Source organism: Ranitomeya variabilis, chromosome 2 (assembly GCF_051348905.1).
Source record: "Ranitomeya variabilis isolate aRanVar5 chromosome 2, aRanVar5.hap1, whole genome shotgun sequence".
In the NCBI taxonomy this organism is placed as follows: Eukaryota; Metazoa; Chordata; class Amphibia; order Anura; family Dendrobatidae; genus Ranitomeya; species Ranitomeya variabilis.
Genome location: NC_135233.1, coordinates 557,435,008 through 557,456,359, shown reverse-complemented (window position 1 = coordinate 557,456,359; position 21,352 = coordinate 557,435,008).

The following is a 21,352-nucleotide window of genomic DNA, read 5'->3' as shown; positions in this document are numbered from 1 at the left end:
AAAAAAAAAAATCACATACTCACCTCTCGTCGCTCAGGCCCCCAGCACTTGCTATACTTATCTTTCCCGTTCCACTGCTGGCGCCGCTGTGTCTTCAATGTCCTCTGCACTGACTGTTCAGGCAGAGGGCGGTGCACACATTAATCGCATCATTGCGCCCTCTGACATGAGCGTCACTGCAGAGGATGCGGAAGACACAGTGGTGCCGATGGTGGAATGGGAAAGGTGAGTATGCCCCCATTATACTCACCTGCTGCTGGCGCGGTCCCTGCACATCTGTTCCCCGGCACCGGCAGCTTTTTCTGTATTGAGCGGTCACATGGCACCGCTCATTACAGTAATGAATATGCGGCTCCACCCCTATGGGAGTAGAGTGGGGTCCATATTCATTACTGTAATGAGCGGTACCATGTGACCGCTCAATACGGGAAGAAGCTGTCAGCGCCTGGAGAACCCACACCAGGAGCAGGTGAGTATTATTAGACAGCTGCCGCTCCCCCTCCCCCACCGACCCCTGGGTATGACTCGAGTATAAGCTGAGAGGTGCAATTTCAGTCTAAAAAAATGGGCTGAAATTCTTGGGTTATACTCGAGTATATACGGTAAATCACAACTAATATCCCAAGGAGGTCTGGAGTTGGAATCATGCTCAAAATCAATGTGGAAATTGAAGTTGCAGCCTGACCCAACTTCAGTGGAAATGCCTTAAGACAAGGAAATGATTCTCAGTAGTGTGTGTGGCCTCCACAAGCCTTTATGACCTCCCTACAAAGCCTTGGCATGCTCCTGATGAGGCGGCGGATGGTCTCCTAAGGGATCTCCTCCCAGACCTGGACTAAAGCATCCACCAACTTCTGGACAGTCTGTGGTGCAACATGACAATGGTGGATGGTGCGAAATATGATGTCCCAGATGTGTTCAATTGTATTTAGGTCTGGGGAACAGGTGGGCCAGTCCATAGCTTCAACACCTTCATCTTGCAGGAAATGCTGACACATTTCAACCGCATGAGGTCTGGCATTGTCCTGCATTAGGAGGAACCCTGGGCCAACCAGCGGTACCTAATGGCAGTCAGGCTAATCCTGGCAAGCACATGGAGGGCTGTGTGGCCCTCCAAAGATATGTCACCCCACACCATTACTGACCCACTGCCAAACTGGTCATGCTGAAGGATGTTGCAGGCAACAGATCGCTTTCCACTGTGTCTCCAGACTCTGTCACGTCTGTCACATGTGCTCAGTGTGAACCTCTTTTCACCTGGGAAGAGCACAGTGCGCCAGTGGTGAATTTGCCAATCCTGGTGTTCTGTAGCAAATGCCCAGCGTCCTGCACAGTTTTGGGCTGTGAGCACAACCCCCATCTATGGACATCGGGCACTCAGACCATCCTCATGGAGTCAGTTTCTAACCATTTGTACAGACACGTGCACATTTGTGGCCTGCTGGAGGTCATTTTGCAGGGCTCTGGCAGTGCTCCTCCTGTTCCTCCTTGCACAAAGGCTGAGGTAGCAGTTCTGCTGCTGGGTTGTTGCCCTACTACGGCCCCCTCCATGTCTCCTGTTCTACTGGCCTGTCTGCTGGTAGAGCCTCCAGCCTTTGCACACTATGCTGAGAGACACAGCAACCTTCTTGCCACAGCTCACATTGATGTGCCATCCTGGATGAGCTGCACTACCTGAGCCACTTGTGTGGGTTGTAGAGTCCGTCTCATGCTACAACGAGTGTGAAAGCACAACCAACTTTCAAAAGTGACCAAAACATCAGCCAGAAAAGCATTGGTACTGAGATGTGGTCTGTGGTCCCCGCCTGCAGAACCACTCCTTTATGAGTGTGTCTTGATAATTGCCAATAATTTACATCTGCTGTCTTTTCCATTTGCACAACAGCATGTGAAACTGATTGTCAAATAGTGTTGCTTCCTAAGTGGACAGTTTGATTTTAAAGAAGTTTGATTTACTTGGAGTTATATTCTGTTGTTTTAAGTGTTCCCTTTAGTTTTTAGAGCAGTGTAAATTTAAAAAAAATTAGTACATTATCTTTTAAGAAAATCTTGTAAAAGGCCTCAGTTATGTTCTTTAAAATGAAATTTTGCAAACTTTTAGAAGAGCATCCCGCAAAATATTACTGACTCCCTACTTAGTTCGGTTTTAGAATTTACATTGCACTGTCGGCTTTAATCAACCATCAAAAAAGACAAAACTAAAATATAACAACTAACATTCAACCATTTTCAATGTCCCACTTAACAGTGCTGCCTTAGGCATGTGACTTCCTAAATCTATGCAGAAGAAATATCCCAGTTATGTCGCATGCTGTGTTTTATAGAAAAAGTTCACAAAATTCCTTATTTAGTGGATTGAAAGCATTGCACATGGATTTATATCTGGTCAATGTACATCTCTTAACCGAAAAGAAAGAATATATTACTTAATTTGCTTTTTTTTTAGGGATAAGTCTAAATTTGGGAGGTAACAGTTAAATATACACTCACCGGCCACTTTATTAGGTACACCTGTCCAACTTCTTGTTAACACTTAATTTCTAATCAGCCAATCACATGGCGGCAACTCAGTGCATTTAGGCATGTAGACATGGTCAAGACAATCTCCTGCAGTTCAAACCGAGCATCAGTATGGGGAAGAAAGGTGATTTGAGTGCCTTTGAACGTGGCATGGTTGTTGGTGCCAGAAGGGCTGGTCTGACTATTTCAGAAACTGCTGATCTACTGGGATTTTCACGCACAACCATCTCTAGGGTTTACAGAGAATGGTCCGAAAAAGAAAAAAAATCCAGTGAGCGGCAGTTCTGTGGGCGGAAATGCCTTGTTGATGCCAGAGGTCAGAGGAGAATGGGCAGACTGGTTCGAGCTGATAGAAAGGCAACAGTGACTCAAATCGCCACCCGTTACAACCAAGGTAGGCCTAAGAGCATCTCTGAACGCACAGTGCGTCGAACTTTGAGACAGATGGGCTACAGCAGCAGAAGACCACACCGGGTACCACTCCTTTCAGCTAAGAACAGGAAACTGAGGCTACAATTTGTACAAGCTCATCGAAATTGGACAGTAGAAGATTGGAAAAACGTTGCTTGGTCTGATGAGTCTCGATTTCTGCTGCGACATTCGGATGGTAGGGTCAGAATTTGGCGTAAACAACATGAAAGCATGGATCCATCCTGCCTTGTATGGAGCATCTTTGGGATGTGCAGCCGACAAATCTGCGGCAACTGTGTGATGCCATCATGTCAATATGGACCAAAATCTCTGAGGAATGCTTCCAGCACCTTGTTGAATCTATGCCACGAAGAATTGAGGCAGTTCTGAAGGCAAAAGGGGGTCCAACCCGTTACTAGCATGGTGTACCTAATAAAGTGGCCGGTGAGTGTATATCAGAATTTATTTTTGGTTGAATTCATTTAAAATGACAAAACTTATTTTTTTATTCCACCTGTAACTTTATTTAGTTAATAGGCATTTATTGTATTCATTTTTTTATCTTTGTTTGCTAATAACTTATTTATTTATATGTTGTTGCATCATGCAAAATGATATATGTGCAGAATATAATGCCATAACATTTTTAGTGCATTTTGAAAGCATGCCCTAGCACAGCCCCAGGCTAGCACAAAACAGAATACCAGAGAATAAAGGCCTAGGATCTAATACAGATGTGATAAAAATTAATCCTCAATTAACTATCACTGGAGCCAATCACTTGCAGCTACAGACGATTTGTTATTCGATGATTTACATTCAGCAAAATAGCGCGGCGTGGCTCATGCGTAGCATGTATCGCATAATGCATATAATATTGTCGGGTAAAAAAATATATGTAAGCTCGTCAAGATGGCACTGGCGTTGGTGCATGAGCATTAGCATATATCACTTTCCAATAGATGCTACTGTGCAGGTTCCGCCTTCACCATTTTGCTGAATCGACATTTTTTTGGCAGTGGCACAAGCAGAGGCACAAGCAGAGTAACATCTATTGGCAATCGATGGAAGCTACTGCGCATGCAGCGCCACCATTTTGCTGGAGAAAAAAAATGGTCTGCAGCAAAATGGAGACGGCGATGATTGCGCAGTAGCTTCTATCGGGACGTGAAAGATGCTATTGCTCATGCACCACCGCCATTATTCTGGAGAAAAAAATGGCTGCAGCAAATATACATTTTTTTTAACTGACAATATTATATGCAGTATGCAATACATGCAACTGTGCAGGCTCTGCCACCGGCACCATTTTGCTGAATGTAATTTTTTTCTAACCCCACAATATTCTATGAATTAGGCATTATGTAAAATGGGAGGCAGGTCACTGAAGGATCAGTGACCTGTCATAAGCCCATACAGATGAAAATATAAGCAGATCACTACATAAAGTACCATTCACAGCCCATCTCACAGGCCCGTCTACATGCTACCCCACACGAGAATCTCATGAACTGAAAACTAGAAATAAAGATTAAACAACAACCACAAGACAGATTTCATCAACCAAGGTATCATTGAAGTCAGTATAACAGCATCAACCTGACACTGTCTGTAGTTTACTGAGCAAAATCCTATTGACATGTTCACTTAATTGTACAAGTATCCATTTGTCTATGTTTATTTTGTATGTTGTATGTACTGCATATTATTAATTTATTTTATTCACTTATATAATGCCATAAAATTTTTTTACAAACATCATCAACACTGTCCCAATTGGGGCTCACAATCTATATTCCCTATCAGTATGTCTTGTGGGAGTGTGGGAGGAAACCAGAGAACTCAGAATAAACCCAGGCAAATATGGAAAGAACATTTAAACTCCTTGCAGATGTTGTCCTAGGTGACACCTACAGGAGATTCCACAGTGAAATTGGACAGCAGAACTGTTAATCAATACACAAACACCTTTACCTTAGATTGGGCAGCAGAGTCATCACTCACAGTCCTGACAGCTCTGCCAGCCCTCAAGCCCATGGTGCGGCAGACCTGTCATTCACAGCATCTGTAGAGACACTGTGAATGGTGGAATCATCAAAAGTAGATTCTACTCCAAAACATATTTAAATAAATATGGGCAGAGAAGTACGCCAGCACAGGAGCGCCGATGCCGGAGAGTGATGAAGACGCAAGAGGCCGGTGTCGCAAGAAGATGGGAGGCACCAAACATGGACCTGCAAAGCCTATCGGACCTTCACTAGCAGGTCGGACCAGGGGCTTATCTACAGCATTATAGATTGCTGTAGATAAGCCCTGAAAGGCAGTGGCCGCATCTTATAGTAGCCAAACCTGTTGACAGGTTCCCTTTAACCTTTGTCAGCAGCAGAGCCCGCAATCAACTGCGCTTCTCTCTCCTTTACTTATGGCTAGTGTTGAGCATTCCGATACCGAGTTCCGATATTTTTGTGATATCGGAAATCGGAATCGGAAGTTCCCAGTGTATGGTTCCCAGGGTCTGGAGGAGAGGAAACTCTCCTTCAGGCCCTGGGATCCATATTCATGTGTAAAATAAAGAATAAAAATAAAAAATAGGGATATACTCACCCTCTGACGCGCCCTGGTTGTAACCGCTGCAACCGGCAGCCTCCGTTCCTAAGAATGAGCGAGTGAAGGACCTGCGATGACGTCGCGGCTTGTGATTGGTCGCGTGAGCGGTCACATGAGCGGTCACGTGACGAATCACAAGCCGCGACGTCATCGAAGGTCCTTAACTCGGCATTCTTAGGAACGGAGGCACCGCTAAGAGCAGGGGCCGCCGGAGGGGTGACTATATCAATATTTTTTTTTTTTTATTCTTTATTTTATACATGAATATGGATCCCAGGGCCTGAAGACGAGCTTCCTCTCCTTCAGACCATGGGAACCATTCCGATATTTTGTGTCCCATAGATATGCATTGGTATCGGGTATCGGTATCGGCGAGATCCGATATTTTGCCGGTATCGGCCGATCCAATCCAATACCGATACCTTTGCATATCGGAAGGTATCGCTCAACACTACTTATGGCTCAAAAATTGAAAATGTTACAGGTCTCGGAAAATGGTGACATAAACAAAATTAGGTTTTGTGTTTTTTTTTTTTTACAAATTCCCAAATTTGTTTCACCACTTATCTCTCCTCCTGTACCAGTTGTGACTTGTATTGTTTAAGATTATTGTACTTGTTTTTATTATGTATACCCCTCCTCACATGTAAAGTGCCATGGAAGTGCCATGGAATAAATGGAGCTATAATAAAAATAATAATAATAATACATGTTTGTTAACTAATCATACTGATCTGGAGAATCATATTTTCACAATAATGTGAACATGGTAAAAAAAAAAACTAATATGGAATTGCATTTTTTTTGCAATGTCAACCCACTTGGAATTTATTTCCCACTTGCCTGTTCATCAGGTGGTATTATGAATGGTGTAATTTAATAGTATAATTTGTTAGCAAAACAGCAAGCTCTCATATGGCTATGTAGACGGAAAAATTAAGAAAAGGCTTTTGGAACAAGTGGAGGAACAAAATTAAGAAAAAAAAAAACCTGAAAATTGCCCGGTCTTGAAGGGGTTAACTGCTCAGTTAGTGATTTATTTATTTTTTAACTGCTTTTAAATTAAGTATTTATTTTCTATGTATGTAGTGTCTGAACTGGATATTTTATTTTATCATATTAGATAGACTTTTATAGCATTATTTATTTTCACATTTCCAATAAATGCATTTATTATTTGCAATGTTATTTATTTGCAATAAACTGGAAGACTTAATAAGCAGTAAGGGAGTTAGTGAAACACAGTCCTCCAATGTCAGCTCTGAGTATTGTACAATAACATGTTTAATCGTTATGAGCGAACGTACTCAGTCATACTCGGATATCACCCTAGAATCTTGGTGCTCATGTGTGCTCGACATTAGGCGAGCATTAGCCGGTGCTTGAATTTGAAACTCAAATTCCTGACCCCCATGTTTGGCGCCTGCTACACAGCCAATAAGCAAGCGGGGATTGCTTGTGAGCCACTGTAATGCCGAAGCCTTCTTTGAAGTAGCATTACTGTGATTGGCTGGCCACTGGTTATAAAAGGACTGGCGCCGCCACATGCTCATCTCAATGATGCCATTGTACAGCTCAGGGACAGTTCTTATTGGAGGGAAAAAGTGCTTGTGTGCACAGTTTAATGAATCAGAATCCTCTAGTGTTGATACTGGTGCTGATATTTATAAATTCAATTAGCAATCCAAAGAGTATTGTGTGCTATGTGGTACATTAAGGTGTTTATATAACACTCCAAAAAGCTTTGAATTTTTTTTCTTGATTTAATTAGTCATCCATAGAGTGTTACGTGGTTTTTGTTACATTTTGGTGGCAAACAGCCCTCAAAAAAGCATTGAAAAAATGTATGGATTCAATTAGTCATCCATAGAGTATTAGGTGCCTTCTGTTACATTTTGGTGGTACATAAAACTACAAAAAAGCATTAAAAAGTTATGGATTCAATTAGTCATCCATAGAGTATTAAGTGCTATCTGTTACATTTCGATCGTATACATAACACTCCAAAAAAGCGTTGACAAATATTTCTGGATTCAATTAGTTAACTATGCAGTTTGCTTTGTCTAAAAATATGGTAGGTTAAAAGGTGCAAAAAATGCTTTACCTGATACAGTTCACAAATTTTTGTTCCAAAAATTGACTATGGTCATATATACTGTACAATCTGCTTTGTGGTAAATTTTGCTGGTTTGGAATGAAAAACAAAATTAGCCTGCTACAGGTGTACAAATTTGGTTGTTCCAAAATTGACTATTGTCATATATACTGTAGAAATTGGTTTGTGTAAAAATGTCATTGGTTTGAAATAAAAACAAAAATTGGCCTGCTACAGGTATACATAATTAAACACACGTGTCCCAAGAACAGTAACTATAAGCTGCTAGACTCTAAAACACTTAAATATACAACCAAGATCAGTAAAAGAGTGTAAATGTGCTAAAAGATGTAATAAGATACAAGCTAAATTATAAAATTACATTTTTATTGAACTAATGTATAAAATATACAAATTAAAAAACACAGGGATAGGCCTCCACAATTGGGCACAAGGACCACAAAACAAAAATCTAGATAAATCAATTGGACATATATAACCTATATCAAATCAATGGGACCCATGCAATCAAAAAAACAAAGTGCTAGTGCAATAATATTAAAAAGAAACCGGACCTTTCAATTATTAAGCTGAAGATATCATGGCCTCCTTAATGGAGATAGTAAGAATAATCATGGGTTAAATACAATGGTGCCTATATCAAGTTGATTGTATGAACCTCTCATCAATAATAAACCCAGGGTAGCAACAGATGAATTGCAAATAGTAAGCAATAAATATTACCTTTTATGTAAAAGCCACTGAGAGATAATTATGGGTGCTGTGTCCCTACCACCCCTATGCCATTTCACATAGCTTTTTCAAAGCATGTTGTACACAACAGCCTGAAGCTGGAAGCTCTGCAGCACTGCCTGAGATAAGCGGAAACAGACTATGGTGAAGCAAATTTGCCTAGGTAACAAATTGCACATGGCAGAGTTATTGAAAGGAATAACAGACCAAACAGATCTGTTGCCCTCACAGTTGAACTTCCAATCAGACATGGTTGTGTGTGACAATGGCTATAACCTGGTGGCAGCTGTGAAGCTTGGCAAGTTCACACATATACCATGCTTGGCCCACATGCTATTATGAAACCCAAGTAATATTCAAGTAATATTCATGTAATTTTCAAAATGACTGGATGCTAGATGAGACCTAAAAGGAAGAGGTACGTTTACTAAGAGTAATGCCTTGAAGACGTCAGCACTGTAAAAAAACTGTACAAATAGCAATGAGTAAAATTGCACTGCGCTCACAGACAAATTGCACTTGGCCCAACTAGTTATAGCTCCTTGCTAAGCTGTAAATACATAAACATATATGAACATTAAACCAGACAGTATTTGGTGAATGTCCCTCTGGAAAATATGGTTTGGGGGATCAGCACTGGAAATCTGTGAATAAATTCAATGGAGCAGAACAATTGCTTCTGGTCATGTTTCACCGAGTCAGTGCCTATTTCTGCAAGTCTGCTACAGCTGCCCCCACTCTTGCACTGCTGCAGCAGCTCATGCAAGTGCTAGCTCACCGACTCGTGTGTGACAGTCACCACGCACTGGAACTCCACACTGCACATGTTGGCAAGGCTTTTTGAGCACCAGAGGCCAGTTGTGGAATGCCAGCTCCAACACACCCATTGGTATTCTGGTCAGCCTCTGCACATAACAACTGAAGAGTTTGAATGGATGTCTGACATTTGTGCAATTTTCCAAGGCTTTGAGTACTCCACAAAGATGTGAGCGGCAATGATGCCATAGTCAGTGCAACAATCCTGCTTCTATATCTACTTAAACAGGCACTGCTGACAATTAAACATGAAGCTTTGCATGCGGACCAGGTGGAGATGGAGGAAGACATGAGACAGGGAGATACTACCCAGCCCAGCCTCATCTCATCTGCTCAGTGCAAATTGTGTAACAATGTGGAGGCAGAAGATGAGGAGGTAGAGCATGTTACTACCCCATAATCTTTGTCCCATGAATCCTACATGAATGAGCTGTGGATGGTAATGAGGAGGAATAGATGGAGGAGGAGAATGAGATTTAGAATAGTCATCATGGTGGAGACATGAAAGTGTTGGCTGTAGGGACTTTGACACATATGTCAGACTTTATGAACTGCTGCATCTCCTGTGACTCTCACGTAACATTCACCTTGGCCAAAAAACATTACTGGTTGTTCACCCTACTAGACCCATGCTACAGGGTAAACCTTGCATCTCTCCTTTCTGAGGCAGAGACGTCTACTAAAATGGAGCTATAGCAAAAGTCCATTGTGGAAATCATGTTGAACAAATTCCCATCAGACAACGCTAGCGACAGGGATCAAGCTTTCTTGCGCAACCTAGGAGGAGAGGCGAGAGAGACACACACCAGGCACAGCAGAGTCAGGGGTACACTGTCAAATGCCAGGGCCAATTTCATGATGCCTTACCAGCATCCAGACCTTGATGATCCTGTATTTTTGAAAAGGAAGGAAAAGTTTTAAAAGATAGTCAAGCAATACCTGGGTGTAAAAAACACTGTACTCCCTAATTCCTCTGCTACATTCAGCTATTGGGTCACAAAGCTGGACACCTGGCATGAGCTGTTCCTCTATGCTTTGAAGGTGTTGTGCTGCCTTGCAGCTAGAGTCTTGTCTGACTGGGATTTTGGTGCCTCTCGAGGGGGTGTTAAAACAAATATGTGCTTTTGCCTGTCAATAGAAAATGCTGACTAGCTTACTTTGTTAAAAGAGAATAAAGCTTGGATTAGTCCCAACCTTTTCCCACCACCAGATGGCAGCAGCACATAAAATGTTTTTAATCTTCAATATTTGAAGGATGACCACCAGTGATTGCCTTCAAGGGTCTATGGATGACCCTGCTTGTAATTTATGGCAGGCTTTGCATTGTGTGCAAAGCTTTTATGAGTTTAGAAGTACCACAACCACGCTTTGTTCACAATATTTGTGTCAGGACTCTGAACACTTTTTACCTTTTGTGCATTACTGCCCTTTTCCAAGATGGAGTCTTTGGTCTCATGTGCACTGTCTTCCTGCTATAAAACTCCACCCCAGCCTTCAGTCTATGCTAGAGTATTCTGCCCTGCATCCAGCTCCTGAGCTCTGATTACTCCCTGGCTATACACCTGCTCCTGTGAACCTGTGTGGTGATCCTGCTACTCAGCTCTGAGTTCCTGCTGCATACACAAGTTTCCAGTAATCCTCCTTCATCTGCTGTTCGTGTTTACTTCCATCTGCATTTGCTGGACATGTAAGCTGTTTCTGCTTTGCAAATACCTGAGACTATTAACCAGGCCTCCCTGGTTGAGCTAAGATATGATTTGAACTGCCTAATAAACATATCTATATGTGCCTGGACTAAGACAAGGATTTATTTGTGTCAAGTATCCTCAAGAATAACTGTGCTTCATAGACTTTCTGCTTGATTGCATTTTCCTCTGAAGTTTCCTATAGACTGCTAGCTGCGTTTATTATTTGCACCAAGTGTTGTGGACTTGAGTTTCTCTCTGCACCTGTTTGAATCACTGTGTGATAATATAGACTTTACCACTTATAAAACTGTGTCCTGTAGTTGTCTTGTTCCACGCAAAGAGTCTCCTGAGTTATCCCCTATAATTATTACAATTTGAATGAGGTACTACAGTTGGTACCTTCAAGAGTGTATGGATGACCCTGCTTGTAATTTTTGGCAGGCTTCCCAATTATTGCATAGCCTTTGAGTCTAGGGGTACCACTGCATGACAATTTGAACAGAATGTGTATGAGGCCCTTCATTATCTCCATTATAGGGTGTATCTGAGTCCCTCTTCCACCATATTTTCGTCAGTTCTTGCTTCCTTCATAAATTACACTGACATTTCCAATGTTTTAATAAAAATTGTAATATTGGTTTACATAAATTATTAATTTTTAAAATCCTTTTAAATTTTTCCTTACATACAGGTCATTATACAGGAAAAACTCCTATAAGCTCCAATTTCTCGTCGAGTTTGAATGTTTTATTATCAGTCCTTAAAGTGGAGTAAAAGTGTGACGCCATTGTTCTCAGCAGCGAAATGGGAGTCAGGAATGCCTCAAGGGGTCTTGCCTATGCTGTTCTCGTTCCTTTAAGCACTTTTTTCCATTCATTTCAACATTTTCACTGCCCCCAAGACCTCATTGTAGGGTCTGTTGAAAAAAGCTTGAATTTACCTTTGACTCTCATTATACTCTTTGCTCTAAACAAGCATCCGAGCATTAGGAATTGCTCTGTTCGATTAACTAGCATCCGAGCATTTTAGTACTCACTCATCTCTAATGTTTAACATTTCACATATAATTGTATGTTATTTTATATTGCATAGTATTTTTTTTCCCAATTGTCTTTGTCCGCTCTTTTCCATTATTACAGTAACCCAGTTTAATGATCTGCTTTGGCATACTGTAAAATTGACAATCTTCTCTCACACAGTTTTACTTCACGGTTGACAATTTTATGGCCCTTTCATTACATTGAAAAGCTCAGGCCTGTTATAAATAATAGAATCGGTTGTAAAAGAATAATTAAAACACATTTTTTTTCAGCCTTGACACATTGCTGCCTGCTGATTTTTTTCTCTGATGAAGAGATTTGGCTTTATCACTTTAAATGTCTAAAGATCTCTTAATTTTAAATAAAAATAACTGAATATCTACAGAGAAAGCAATATACATTTAAATTATATTCATGGCAAATCATGAAGCATCATCAATGCAGAGGATGTAAAAATGTATGGATGTGTCACAGTTGTAATTTAGCAGAATTGAAAGTAATATACTGGATGCTGCAGAAGGCAAGATTTCTTTTAGAAAGCAATATAGCATGGTTAAATAGAAGAGGCTTTTCATTAAAGTAGAATTACATTTTATGGAATATTTTAAACTTGTCAGTGCAGAATTGTTTTTGTTGCTTATCCTGTCTTCTAGTAGAAACTGGTATGCGGACTTTCCAATAAATGAGAATTCAAACATTTTCAATCATTCCACATAGAGAAGTAAATTTCCATAATGTAGAAATGTCCTATTTTAAAAGCTATGCTAAAAAAAACTATACTAAAAAAACCCTAAAGTTAATAATTTGATATAAATAAAGACTTACCAACTCTCCCAAAAAAGCTGTTTTAGGGAATACTTGTCTTACACCCCAAAAAACAAATATGAGTCATGCTTTTTTCAGAACACTGGCCCCAATTCTTTTTTGATGAGTGGGCTGGGTGGAGTACGAGCATCCTGATTCATTAAGAGGCATGCCTCTTAATGAATCATTAGCGTCTCACGTCTAACAAATGTCGAGTGCCTCCATGTTGTCAGATGGCTCTGTCAGTGTGTAAGATGCCCAAGTGAGGTGGTCATGGGTGAGCTTCTATCTCCACTTACTCTAGCACCTTACAGACAAGTCTTGACCCTGTCCTGTTGTACTGCTGTGTGTAGGGTGCATTGCACTTATTCCATTGGCTCTAGACTTTCCTCTTCTAGAATATCAGCAGTAATAACTCCAGGTGACATGGATTCCATAAAACAATTAAACTTTTATTTGAAAAATGGCAGTGTTTACAAGCAGGCATAGAGGATAAGTCCCAACAGGTTGTCATCTTTCCCAAAGGTTCCAGACACAACTTCAGCCCTGGTTCTCAGTATGAATAGAGTATCCCTCTTTCTATCTTCTCTAGCACTAGGATTTATTCTCTACTTGTAGCAGTATATTTTGATTGCAATACTTTCTGCCCCATATAGTCTGAATCTATCTTTCCTGGTAGCTTCACAGAATGAGTGCACCCAGGCCCCTGACATCCACTTCGAGGTTCCCCGAGGCCATTGGATGGAATCACACATAAGGGGATTTTTGGCAATCCACTGCCCCAAGAATAAGGGCCATTTTGTCGCTAGCAGCCTGATGCTGGAGACTTCTGTTAACAGTTAACACTACTGTCCTTCAACTGACTTGTCACTTCCTGAACTTGACAATAACCCTCAGTTCACACTCTCCAATCTGGGCTGGCTGTTAACCCTCACACTGTCTCTATGCCTGCTGTGTTACTGGGCAAACTTCACCTTTCAGCTATATTTAAGACAGTGACATCTTGTGACCATCAGTTATTACGGCAGCCCACAGAGGAATTACAATCATTATAACAAGTAAACATATCAGGAACAAAACATTATTCACATTCTACACCACAGTAGCATTGATGTCTTCAGGGGGAACATGGCAGCTGGTCCATCTCCCTACAATTGTTCACCTGACAGTTCTAAAATGGCTAACACAAACAGGCTTGGCACTAGTTACTGTTTCTCTGAGCTCTTTACCCTTTAACCCCTATACAGGGATTTTTACTTACAAAATAGCTCATGTGCAAGGATGCCAGACTAAGCTGATGTTCGGTGGTGCCATCTGGCAAGAAGGATAGTGGGTAGCTGTATTAAATCCAAGAGGGCAGCAAATGTATCAAATAGGGCTGAGCGAAATGGATCGGACAAATTAAAAAATCGCCGACTTTCTGCAAAGTCGGGTTTCATGAAACCCGACCCGATCCCAGGGTGTACACGCTGACCGCCATCTTACTTCTGCCGATCTTAGCATAGGGAGAGATTGCTGCAGCTTCGACAGAAGAAGGAATATAGTTAGGGAGGGAAGATTAACCCCCAAACCACTTGTGCTCTAGCGATTTCCACTGTCCAACACCACCTTTTCTTTGCAGGGACAGTGGAGGCTATATCTTTGTGCATCAGCTCTGTAGCTTATTGTGCTGCCTGATAAGGCTCCCTGATAGCTGCATTGCTGTTTGCACCGCTGCTGTGCAAACCAACTGCTTTTTTAAAAGCAAAAATCCTGTTGCTCCTTTCTGCAGTTATCTTGTTTATTTGTCCACACTTTTGTGTGCAGCAGTCCTTTTTGTTGCTGCCATACTTGCTGTCATGTCGGACGCTATTCACACTAGGGCGTCTGACAGAGAGCGGTAATTCCACATTCGTCCACTATACGCTCAGTGGCGCTGGCTACATTTTATCCAGGTTGTCCGGGGTTAATCTAGCTGGTAATATGGTTGGAGGCTGGGTCATGCCCGTCACCTTTAAATAGTCATTCTGGACTTTGGGCGTCGCCGATTATAGCTTGTGTCTTGTGCCTGGCGATCTCGGTCTGGAGTGGTGGTCTAGGAGAAGAAATATCATATCTGGTGGTGTATTATCCTTTGTCATATTTCTCATTCCTATATTTGTGTTTGTTTTGCCCTGTGCACATTATAGTGTTTTCCTGTGTGCCTGCGGCATGGTGCGTTTTTTAGTTTTCCCTGTCTGTGCTTTCTGTGGAGGTTGGTGTGTGGTCTAATCACTGGGTGGCGGGTAGAGGTTTCAGCATAGGGCTGAAACAGGAGTCAGGGTCAGGCCTGGCGGCCCAGACAAGCACACCATCAGTGTAAATTCTGGGAGAGGGACAGACAGGGTGTTCCCTAGTAAGAGGGATATCACAGGGGCCCGGGTAATCAGCTGTAGTCTACCCATTACCCCTGTGACATTATAATCGGCCTAAATACATTTTGGATGCCATGGATCCCATGACTTCCATAACCTGCCAATTGGAGGCGCTGTCCTTACGGGTCACTGAGTTGAAGGGGGCAGTTCAGCATCAGGGTCTTGTAGTATCTAATGTGCAAGCTGAAACTGCAGGTAGAGTTGCAGAGCCAAAGATCCCTTTACTTGAGAGGTTTGCTGGAGAACGCAGTAAATTTGTTGTTTTTCATGAAGCTTGCAAATTATATTTTCGTATGCGCCCGGTTTCCTCAGATAATGAGGCTCAGCGTGTGGGCCTGGTATTGTCATTACTGAACAGAGACCCCCAAGCATGGGCATTTTCATTACCATCTGATTCAGCTGCATTTAACTCAGTGGAGTTTTTTTTTTCTGCTTTTGGACTCATATATGATGATCCTGACAGATTGGCTCTAGCAGAATCTAAAATACGTGCTCTCCGCCAGGGGGAGCGAATGGCAGAGGATTACTGTTCTGAATTTCACCGCTGGGAGGTGGACACACAATTGAAAGACCCTGCGCTGCGGAGTCAGTTTGTACATGGGGTTTCGAGAAGGGTTAAACAAGCCCTCCTGATGTATTAGACTCCAGCTTCTCTAGAGTCTGCCATGAGTCTTGTTGTCCGCATTGATCGCCGTTTGCATCAGGGGATGCAATGGACGCTGCCTATGGGGGAGGGCGTAGGTGCACGTGAGGTTGCTGCAGGTGAGCCCACGGAGCCTATGCAAATCGCAGGGGTGTCACATCACCGAGCCCCCTCACTCAGGAAGCAGGGAGCCTGTTTTTGCTGTGGTAAAATAGGGCATTATGCAAATGCTTGTCCTCTGTTTTCTAAGAAAAGCACAATGGCGGAAAACTACTAAGCTCAGAGGGTGTGGAGGAGGCCAATCTGAGCTTAAGCATATCCTCCATGGTGGTCTCTCAATGTATGCTCCCTGCCAGAGTTATGGTCGCTGACAGAGAGCTGCCAATCACTGTTTTGTGGATAGTGGGTCGGCCACTAATCTCATTGATGAGGAGTTTGCACGCACAGCCGGGTTCAGGATCGAAAAACTGCCTCATCCTATCTGGGTGGTCACCGTCAATGCTACTCCACTCCCACAGGGGGAGATTACTGAGCTTGTGGCTGAGGTTAAACTCCACATTGGGGTCCTACATTCTGAGCAAGTTACATGTAGGGTGCTCAGTAATCTTCCTGCACAAATGGTTCTGGGTTTTCCATGGTTGTCTATGCACAACCCCGGTGATTGACTGGAAAACTCAGGACATAATTCAGTGGAGCGGATTCTGCCAGGAGAGTTGCCTGGCCACATGTGTGTCCGCTGTGACTCCTAGCATTCCTGAGTCACTGCTGGATTTCGCAGATGCGTTCTCTGAGAGGGGTTGCTCAAAATTGCCACCACATCGACCCTATGACTGTACTATTAGGTTTAAACCAGGGGCCAAATTGCCGAAAGCTAGGATGTTTAACATCTCTGGCCTTGAGAGGCAAGCTTTAAAAGACTACATTGCTGAGAGTTTGAGCAAAGGGCACATCAGGCCTTCGTCCTCGCCGGTGGCAGCGGGGTTCTTCTTCATTAAGAAGAAAGATGGCGGACTACGCCCGTGTCTGGATTTTAGGGAGTTAAACCAGATTATGGTTCGTGATCCATACCCTATGCCACTGACACCTGATTTGTTCAACCAGGTGGCTGGTGCTAAGTGGTTTTCCAAGCTTGACCTCAAGGGGCGTACAACCTCATAGGAGTCCATCAAGGTGATGAGTGGAAGACGGCTTTTAATACTCCTGAGGGTCATTTTGAAAATTTGGTGATGCCATTTGGGTTGACAAACGCGCCTGCAGTTTTTCAACATTTCATAAATGATGTGTTCTCGCATCTACTGGGGAAATTCGTTATTGTGTACCTAGATGATATTCTCATTTATTCATGCGACCATGATACTCATTTAGAGCATGTGAGGCAGGTGTTACAGCTACTCAGAGAAAATAAGCTCTATGCAAAACTTGAGAAATGTGTATTTTCGGTTCAGGAGTTGCCTTTCTTGGGTTATATTGTGTCTGTTTCAGGGTTTAAAATGGACGCCGCTAAGGTGCAAGCGGTGCTGCATTGGGAATGGCCTGATAACCTAAAAGCACTCCAGTGGTTCCTTGGATTTTCTAATTATTATAGAAAATTTATCAAAGATTTTTCTACCATTGCTAAACCGCTTACTGACATGACGAAAAAGGGTACCAATTTATCAGCCTGGCCTGAGGCTGCTGTGCGAGCATTCGAATTTCTGAAGAACAGTTTTGCTTCGGCCCCCATTCTGGTGCAACCGGACGTATCAAAACCATTTACCATGGAAGTCGATGCGTCTGAGGTTGGAGTGGGGGCGGTGCTGTCACAAGGCTCATCCTTGGGTGAGTTGCAACCATGCGCCTACTTTTCCAAGAAGCTGTCGCCCGCCGAACGTAACTACGATATCGGCAACAGGGAGTTGTTGGCTAGCAAGTTGGCTTTTGAGGAATGGCAACACTTCTTGGAGGGGTTGGTCCACCAGGTTACAGTAATCACCGACCATAAAAATCTGGTTTATTTAGAGTCAGCCAAGCGTCTGTCCCCCAGGCAGGCTCGCTGGGCATTGTTTTTCACGCGATTCAACTTTTTTGTCACGTACCGTCCGGGGTCAAAGAACACTAAGGCAGATGCTTTATCCAGGCGTTTTCCGGGGGAGAATCTCGGGAGATCCGGTACCCATCCTCCAAAAGGGTGTAGTGGTCTCGGCTCTCACGACAAAGGTTGAGGCTGAGATTGCCGAGGCTCAGGAGAAAGTACCACCAGAGCTTCCCATTAACAAATCATTTGCACCCCTTCATCTTCGCCTAAAGGTGTTGGGTGAGCATCATGATACTGTTCTGGCTGGCCATCCTGGGGTTAGGGGTACCTTGGAGTTGGTCTCGCATCGGTTTTGATGGCCCAAAATCCGACAGGACGTGGTCTCATACGTATCAGCATGTACCATGTGTGCAAGGGCTAAGATGCCTCGCTCCCATCCTGCTGGCTCATTACATCCTCTAGGGGTACCCAGTAGGCCATGGACGGAGATCTCCATGGATTTTATTACAGACCTATCCTCCTCAGCTGGGAACATGGTCATCTTGGTGGTTGTTGATCGGTTCTCAAAGATGTCGCACTTTGTGTCCTTGCCTTTGTTGCCTAAAGCAAAGACTCTGGCTCAGGTTTTTGTGCAGGAAGTGATCAGACTTCACGGGGTCCCATCTGACATAGCGTCTGATAGGGGTACTCAGTTTGTGGCAAAGTTTAGGAAAGCATTTTGCTCACGGCTGGGGATCAAGTTGTCGCATTCTTCGGCGTTTCATCCTCAGTCAAATGGTCAGACCGAGCGTATAAACCAGAATTTGGAGCAGTACTTACGCTGCTTTGTTTCTGACAACCAGGAGGAGTGGTCGACGTTCCTTCCTTTGGCTGAGTTTGCTATTAATATTCACCACCAGGAATCGTCTGGGGAGTCCCCGTTCTTTTGTGTTTACAGGCACCATCCTCAATTTTGTACTCTGCATCAGGGTGGCTCTGCTGGCATTCCGGAGGAGGACCAGCTAGGAGCACAACTGTCATCTGTTTGGAGGAGAGTGAAACAGCGCTTTCTGAGCGTTTGTACAAGGTACAAAGGAGTGGCTGACAGTAGACGTGTGCCAGGTCCGGACCTGAGTGTAGGTGATTGGGTGTGGTTGTCCACAAAAAACATAAAACTCAAAGTACCATCCCTGAAATTGGGTCCAAGGTTTATTGGTCCATTTAGGGTCGCCGCCATCATTAACCCGGTTGCCTACCGATTGGAGCTTCCTACGGTATATAAAATACACAACGTGTTTCACAGATCTCTTGTAAAGAAGGTGGTGGGTTCCATGGATGCGGCGCCGATGCCACCTCCAGTCTTGGTGGATGGCAATTTGGAGTTTGAACTCTCCAAGGTGGTTGACTCTCGTATAGTGCGCCGCACAATACAGTACCTGGTACACTGGTGTGGTTATGGGCCAGAGGAGAGGTCTTGGGTACCAGCTTCGGACATACATGCGGACCGGCTGGTCAGTATGTTTCACCGCCGCCATCCGGACAAGCCGGGTCCTATAAGTCGTGAGGGCCCTGGGGTCCCTCATAGAAGGTGGGGTACTGTCATGTCAGACGCTATTCACACTAGGGCGTCCGACAGACAGTGGTAATTCCACATTCGTCCACTATACACTCAGTGGCGCCGGCTAGATTTTATCCAGGTTGTCCGGGGCTAATCTAGCTGGTAATCTGGTTGGAGGCTGGGTCACGCCCGTGGCCTTTAAATAGTCATTCTGGACTTTGGGCGTTGACGATTATAGCTTGTGTCTTGTGCCTGGTGATCTCGGTCTGGAGTGGTGGTCTAGGAGAAGAAATATCGTATCTGGTGGTGTATTATCCTTTGTCATATTTCTCACTCCTATATTTGTGTTTGTTTTGCACTGTGCACATTTTAGTGTTTTCCTGTGTGTCTGCGGCATGGTGCTTTCTGTGGAGGTTGGTGTGTGGTCTAATCACTGGGTGGCGGGTAGAGGTTTCAGCATAGGGCTGAAACAGGAGTCAGGGTCAGGCCTGGCGGCCCAGACAAGCACACCATCAGTGTAAATTCTGGGAGAGGGACAGACAGGGTTTTCTCTAGTCTGAGGGATATCGCAGGGGCCTGGGTAATCAGCTGTAGTCTACCCATTACCCTTATGACACTTGTCCTGAGATCATTGTAGGGAGATTGAAATTGTACTACAGTCCTTGGATTTTTTCAGATATCTTCCAGCCACATTCTGCCACTTACATTGTGTTGTGTTACACACTGGGCCTGAGTTGTGGTGCTGTGTACCCCCCAAAAAAGGAGATTCAAATTGTCACAAAGTGGATATACGTCAGTTCTGTTAGTTTGTCGTATATCAGCCAGCCACGTTCTGCCACTTACATTGTGTTGTAAAATACACTGGGCCTGAGTTTGGGTTCAGTCTCCCCCCAAAAAAAGTGAGATTCAAATTCTCACAAAGTGGATATACCTCAGTCTTCTTAGTTTGTGGTGTATCAGCCAGCCACTTGCTGCCACTCACATTGCATTGTAAAATTTACTGGGCCTGAGTTTGGGTTCTGTCTCAAAAAAAAAGTGAGATTGAAATTTTCGCAAAGTGGATAGATACCTCAGTCCTCTTAGTTTGTGCTGTATCAGCCAGCCACTTGCTGCCACTCACATTGCATTTTAAAATACACTGGGCCTGAGTTTGGGTTCTGTGTCCAAAAAAAAGTGAGATTGAAATTCTCACAAAGTGGATATACCTCAGTCCTCTTAGTTTGTGTTGTATCAGCCAGCCACTCGCTGCCACTCACATTGCGTTGTAAAATACACTGGGCCTGAATTTGGGTTCAGTCCTTCCCCCAAAAAAGTGAGAAAATTGAGATTGAAATTCTCACAAAGTGGATATACCTCAGTCATCTTAGTTTGTGGTGTATCAGCCAGCCACTTGCTGCCACTCATATTGCATTGTAAAATACACTGGGCCTGAGATTGGGTTCTTTGTCCAAAAAAAAAAAGTGAGATTGAAATTCTCACAAAGTAGATATATACCTCAGTCCTCTTAGTTTGTGGTGTATCAGCCACCTACTTCCTGCCACTCACATTGCGTTGTAAGATACACTGGGCCTGAGATTGAGTTCTTTGTCCAAAAAAAAAAAAGTGAGATTGAAAGCTCAGACCTCTTAGTTTGTGGTGTATCAGCCAGCCACTTGCTGCCACTCACATTGTGTTGTAAAATACATTGGGCCTGAGTATGGGTTCTGTGTCCAAAAAAAAAGTGAGATTGAAATTCTCACAAAGAGGATATACCTCAGTCCTCTTAGTTTGTGGTGTATCAGCCAGCCACTTGCTGCCACTCACATTGCGTTGTAAAATACACTGGGCCTGAGTTATGGTTCAGTGTCCCCCCAAAAAAAATAAGATTGAAATTCTCAGAAAGTGGATATACCTCAGTCCTCTTAGTTTGTGGTGTATCAGCCAGCCACTTGCTGCCACTCACATTGCGTTGTAAAATACACTGGGCCTGAGTTTGGGTTCAGTCTCCCTCCCAAAAAAATGAGATTGAAATTCTCACAAAGTGGATATACC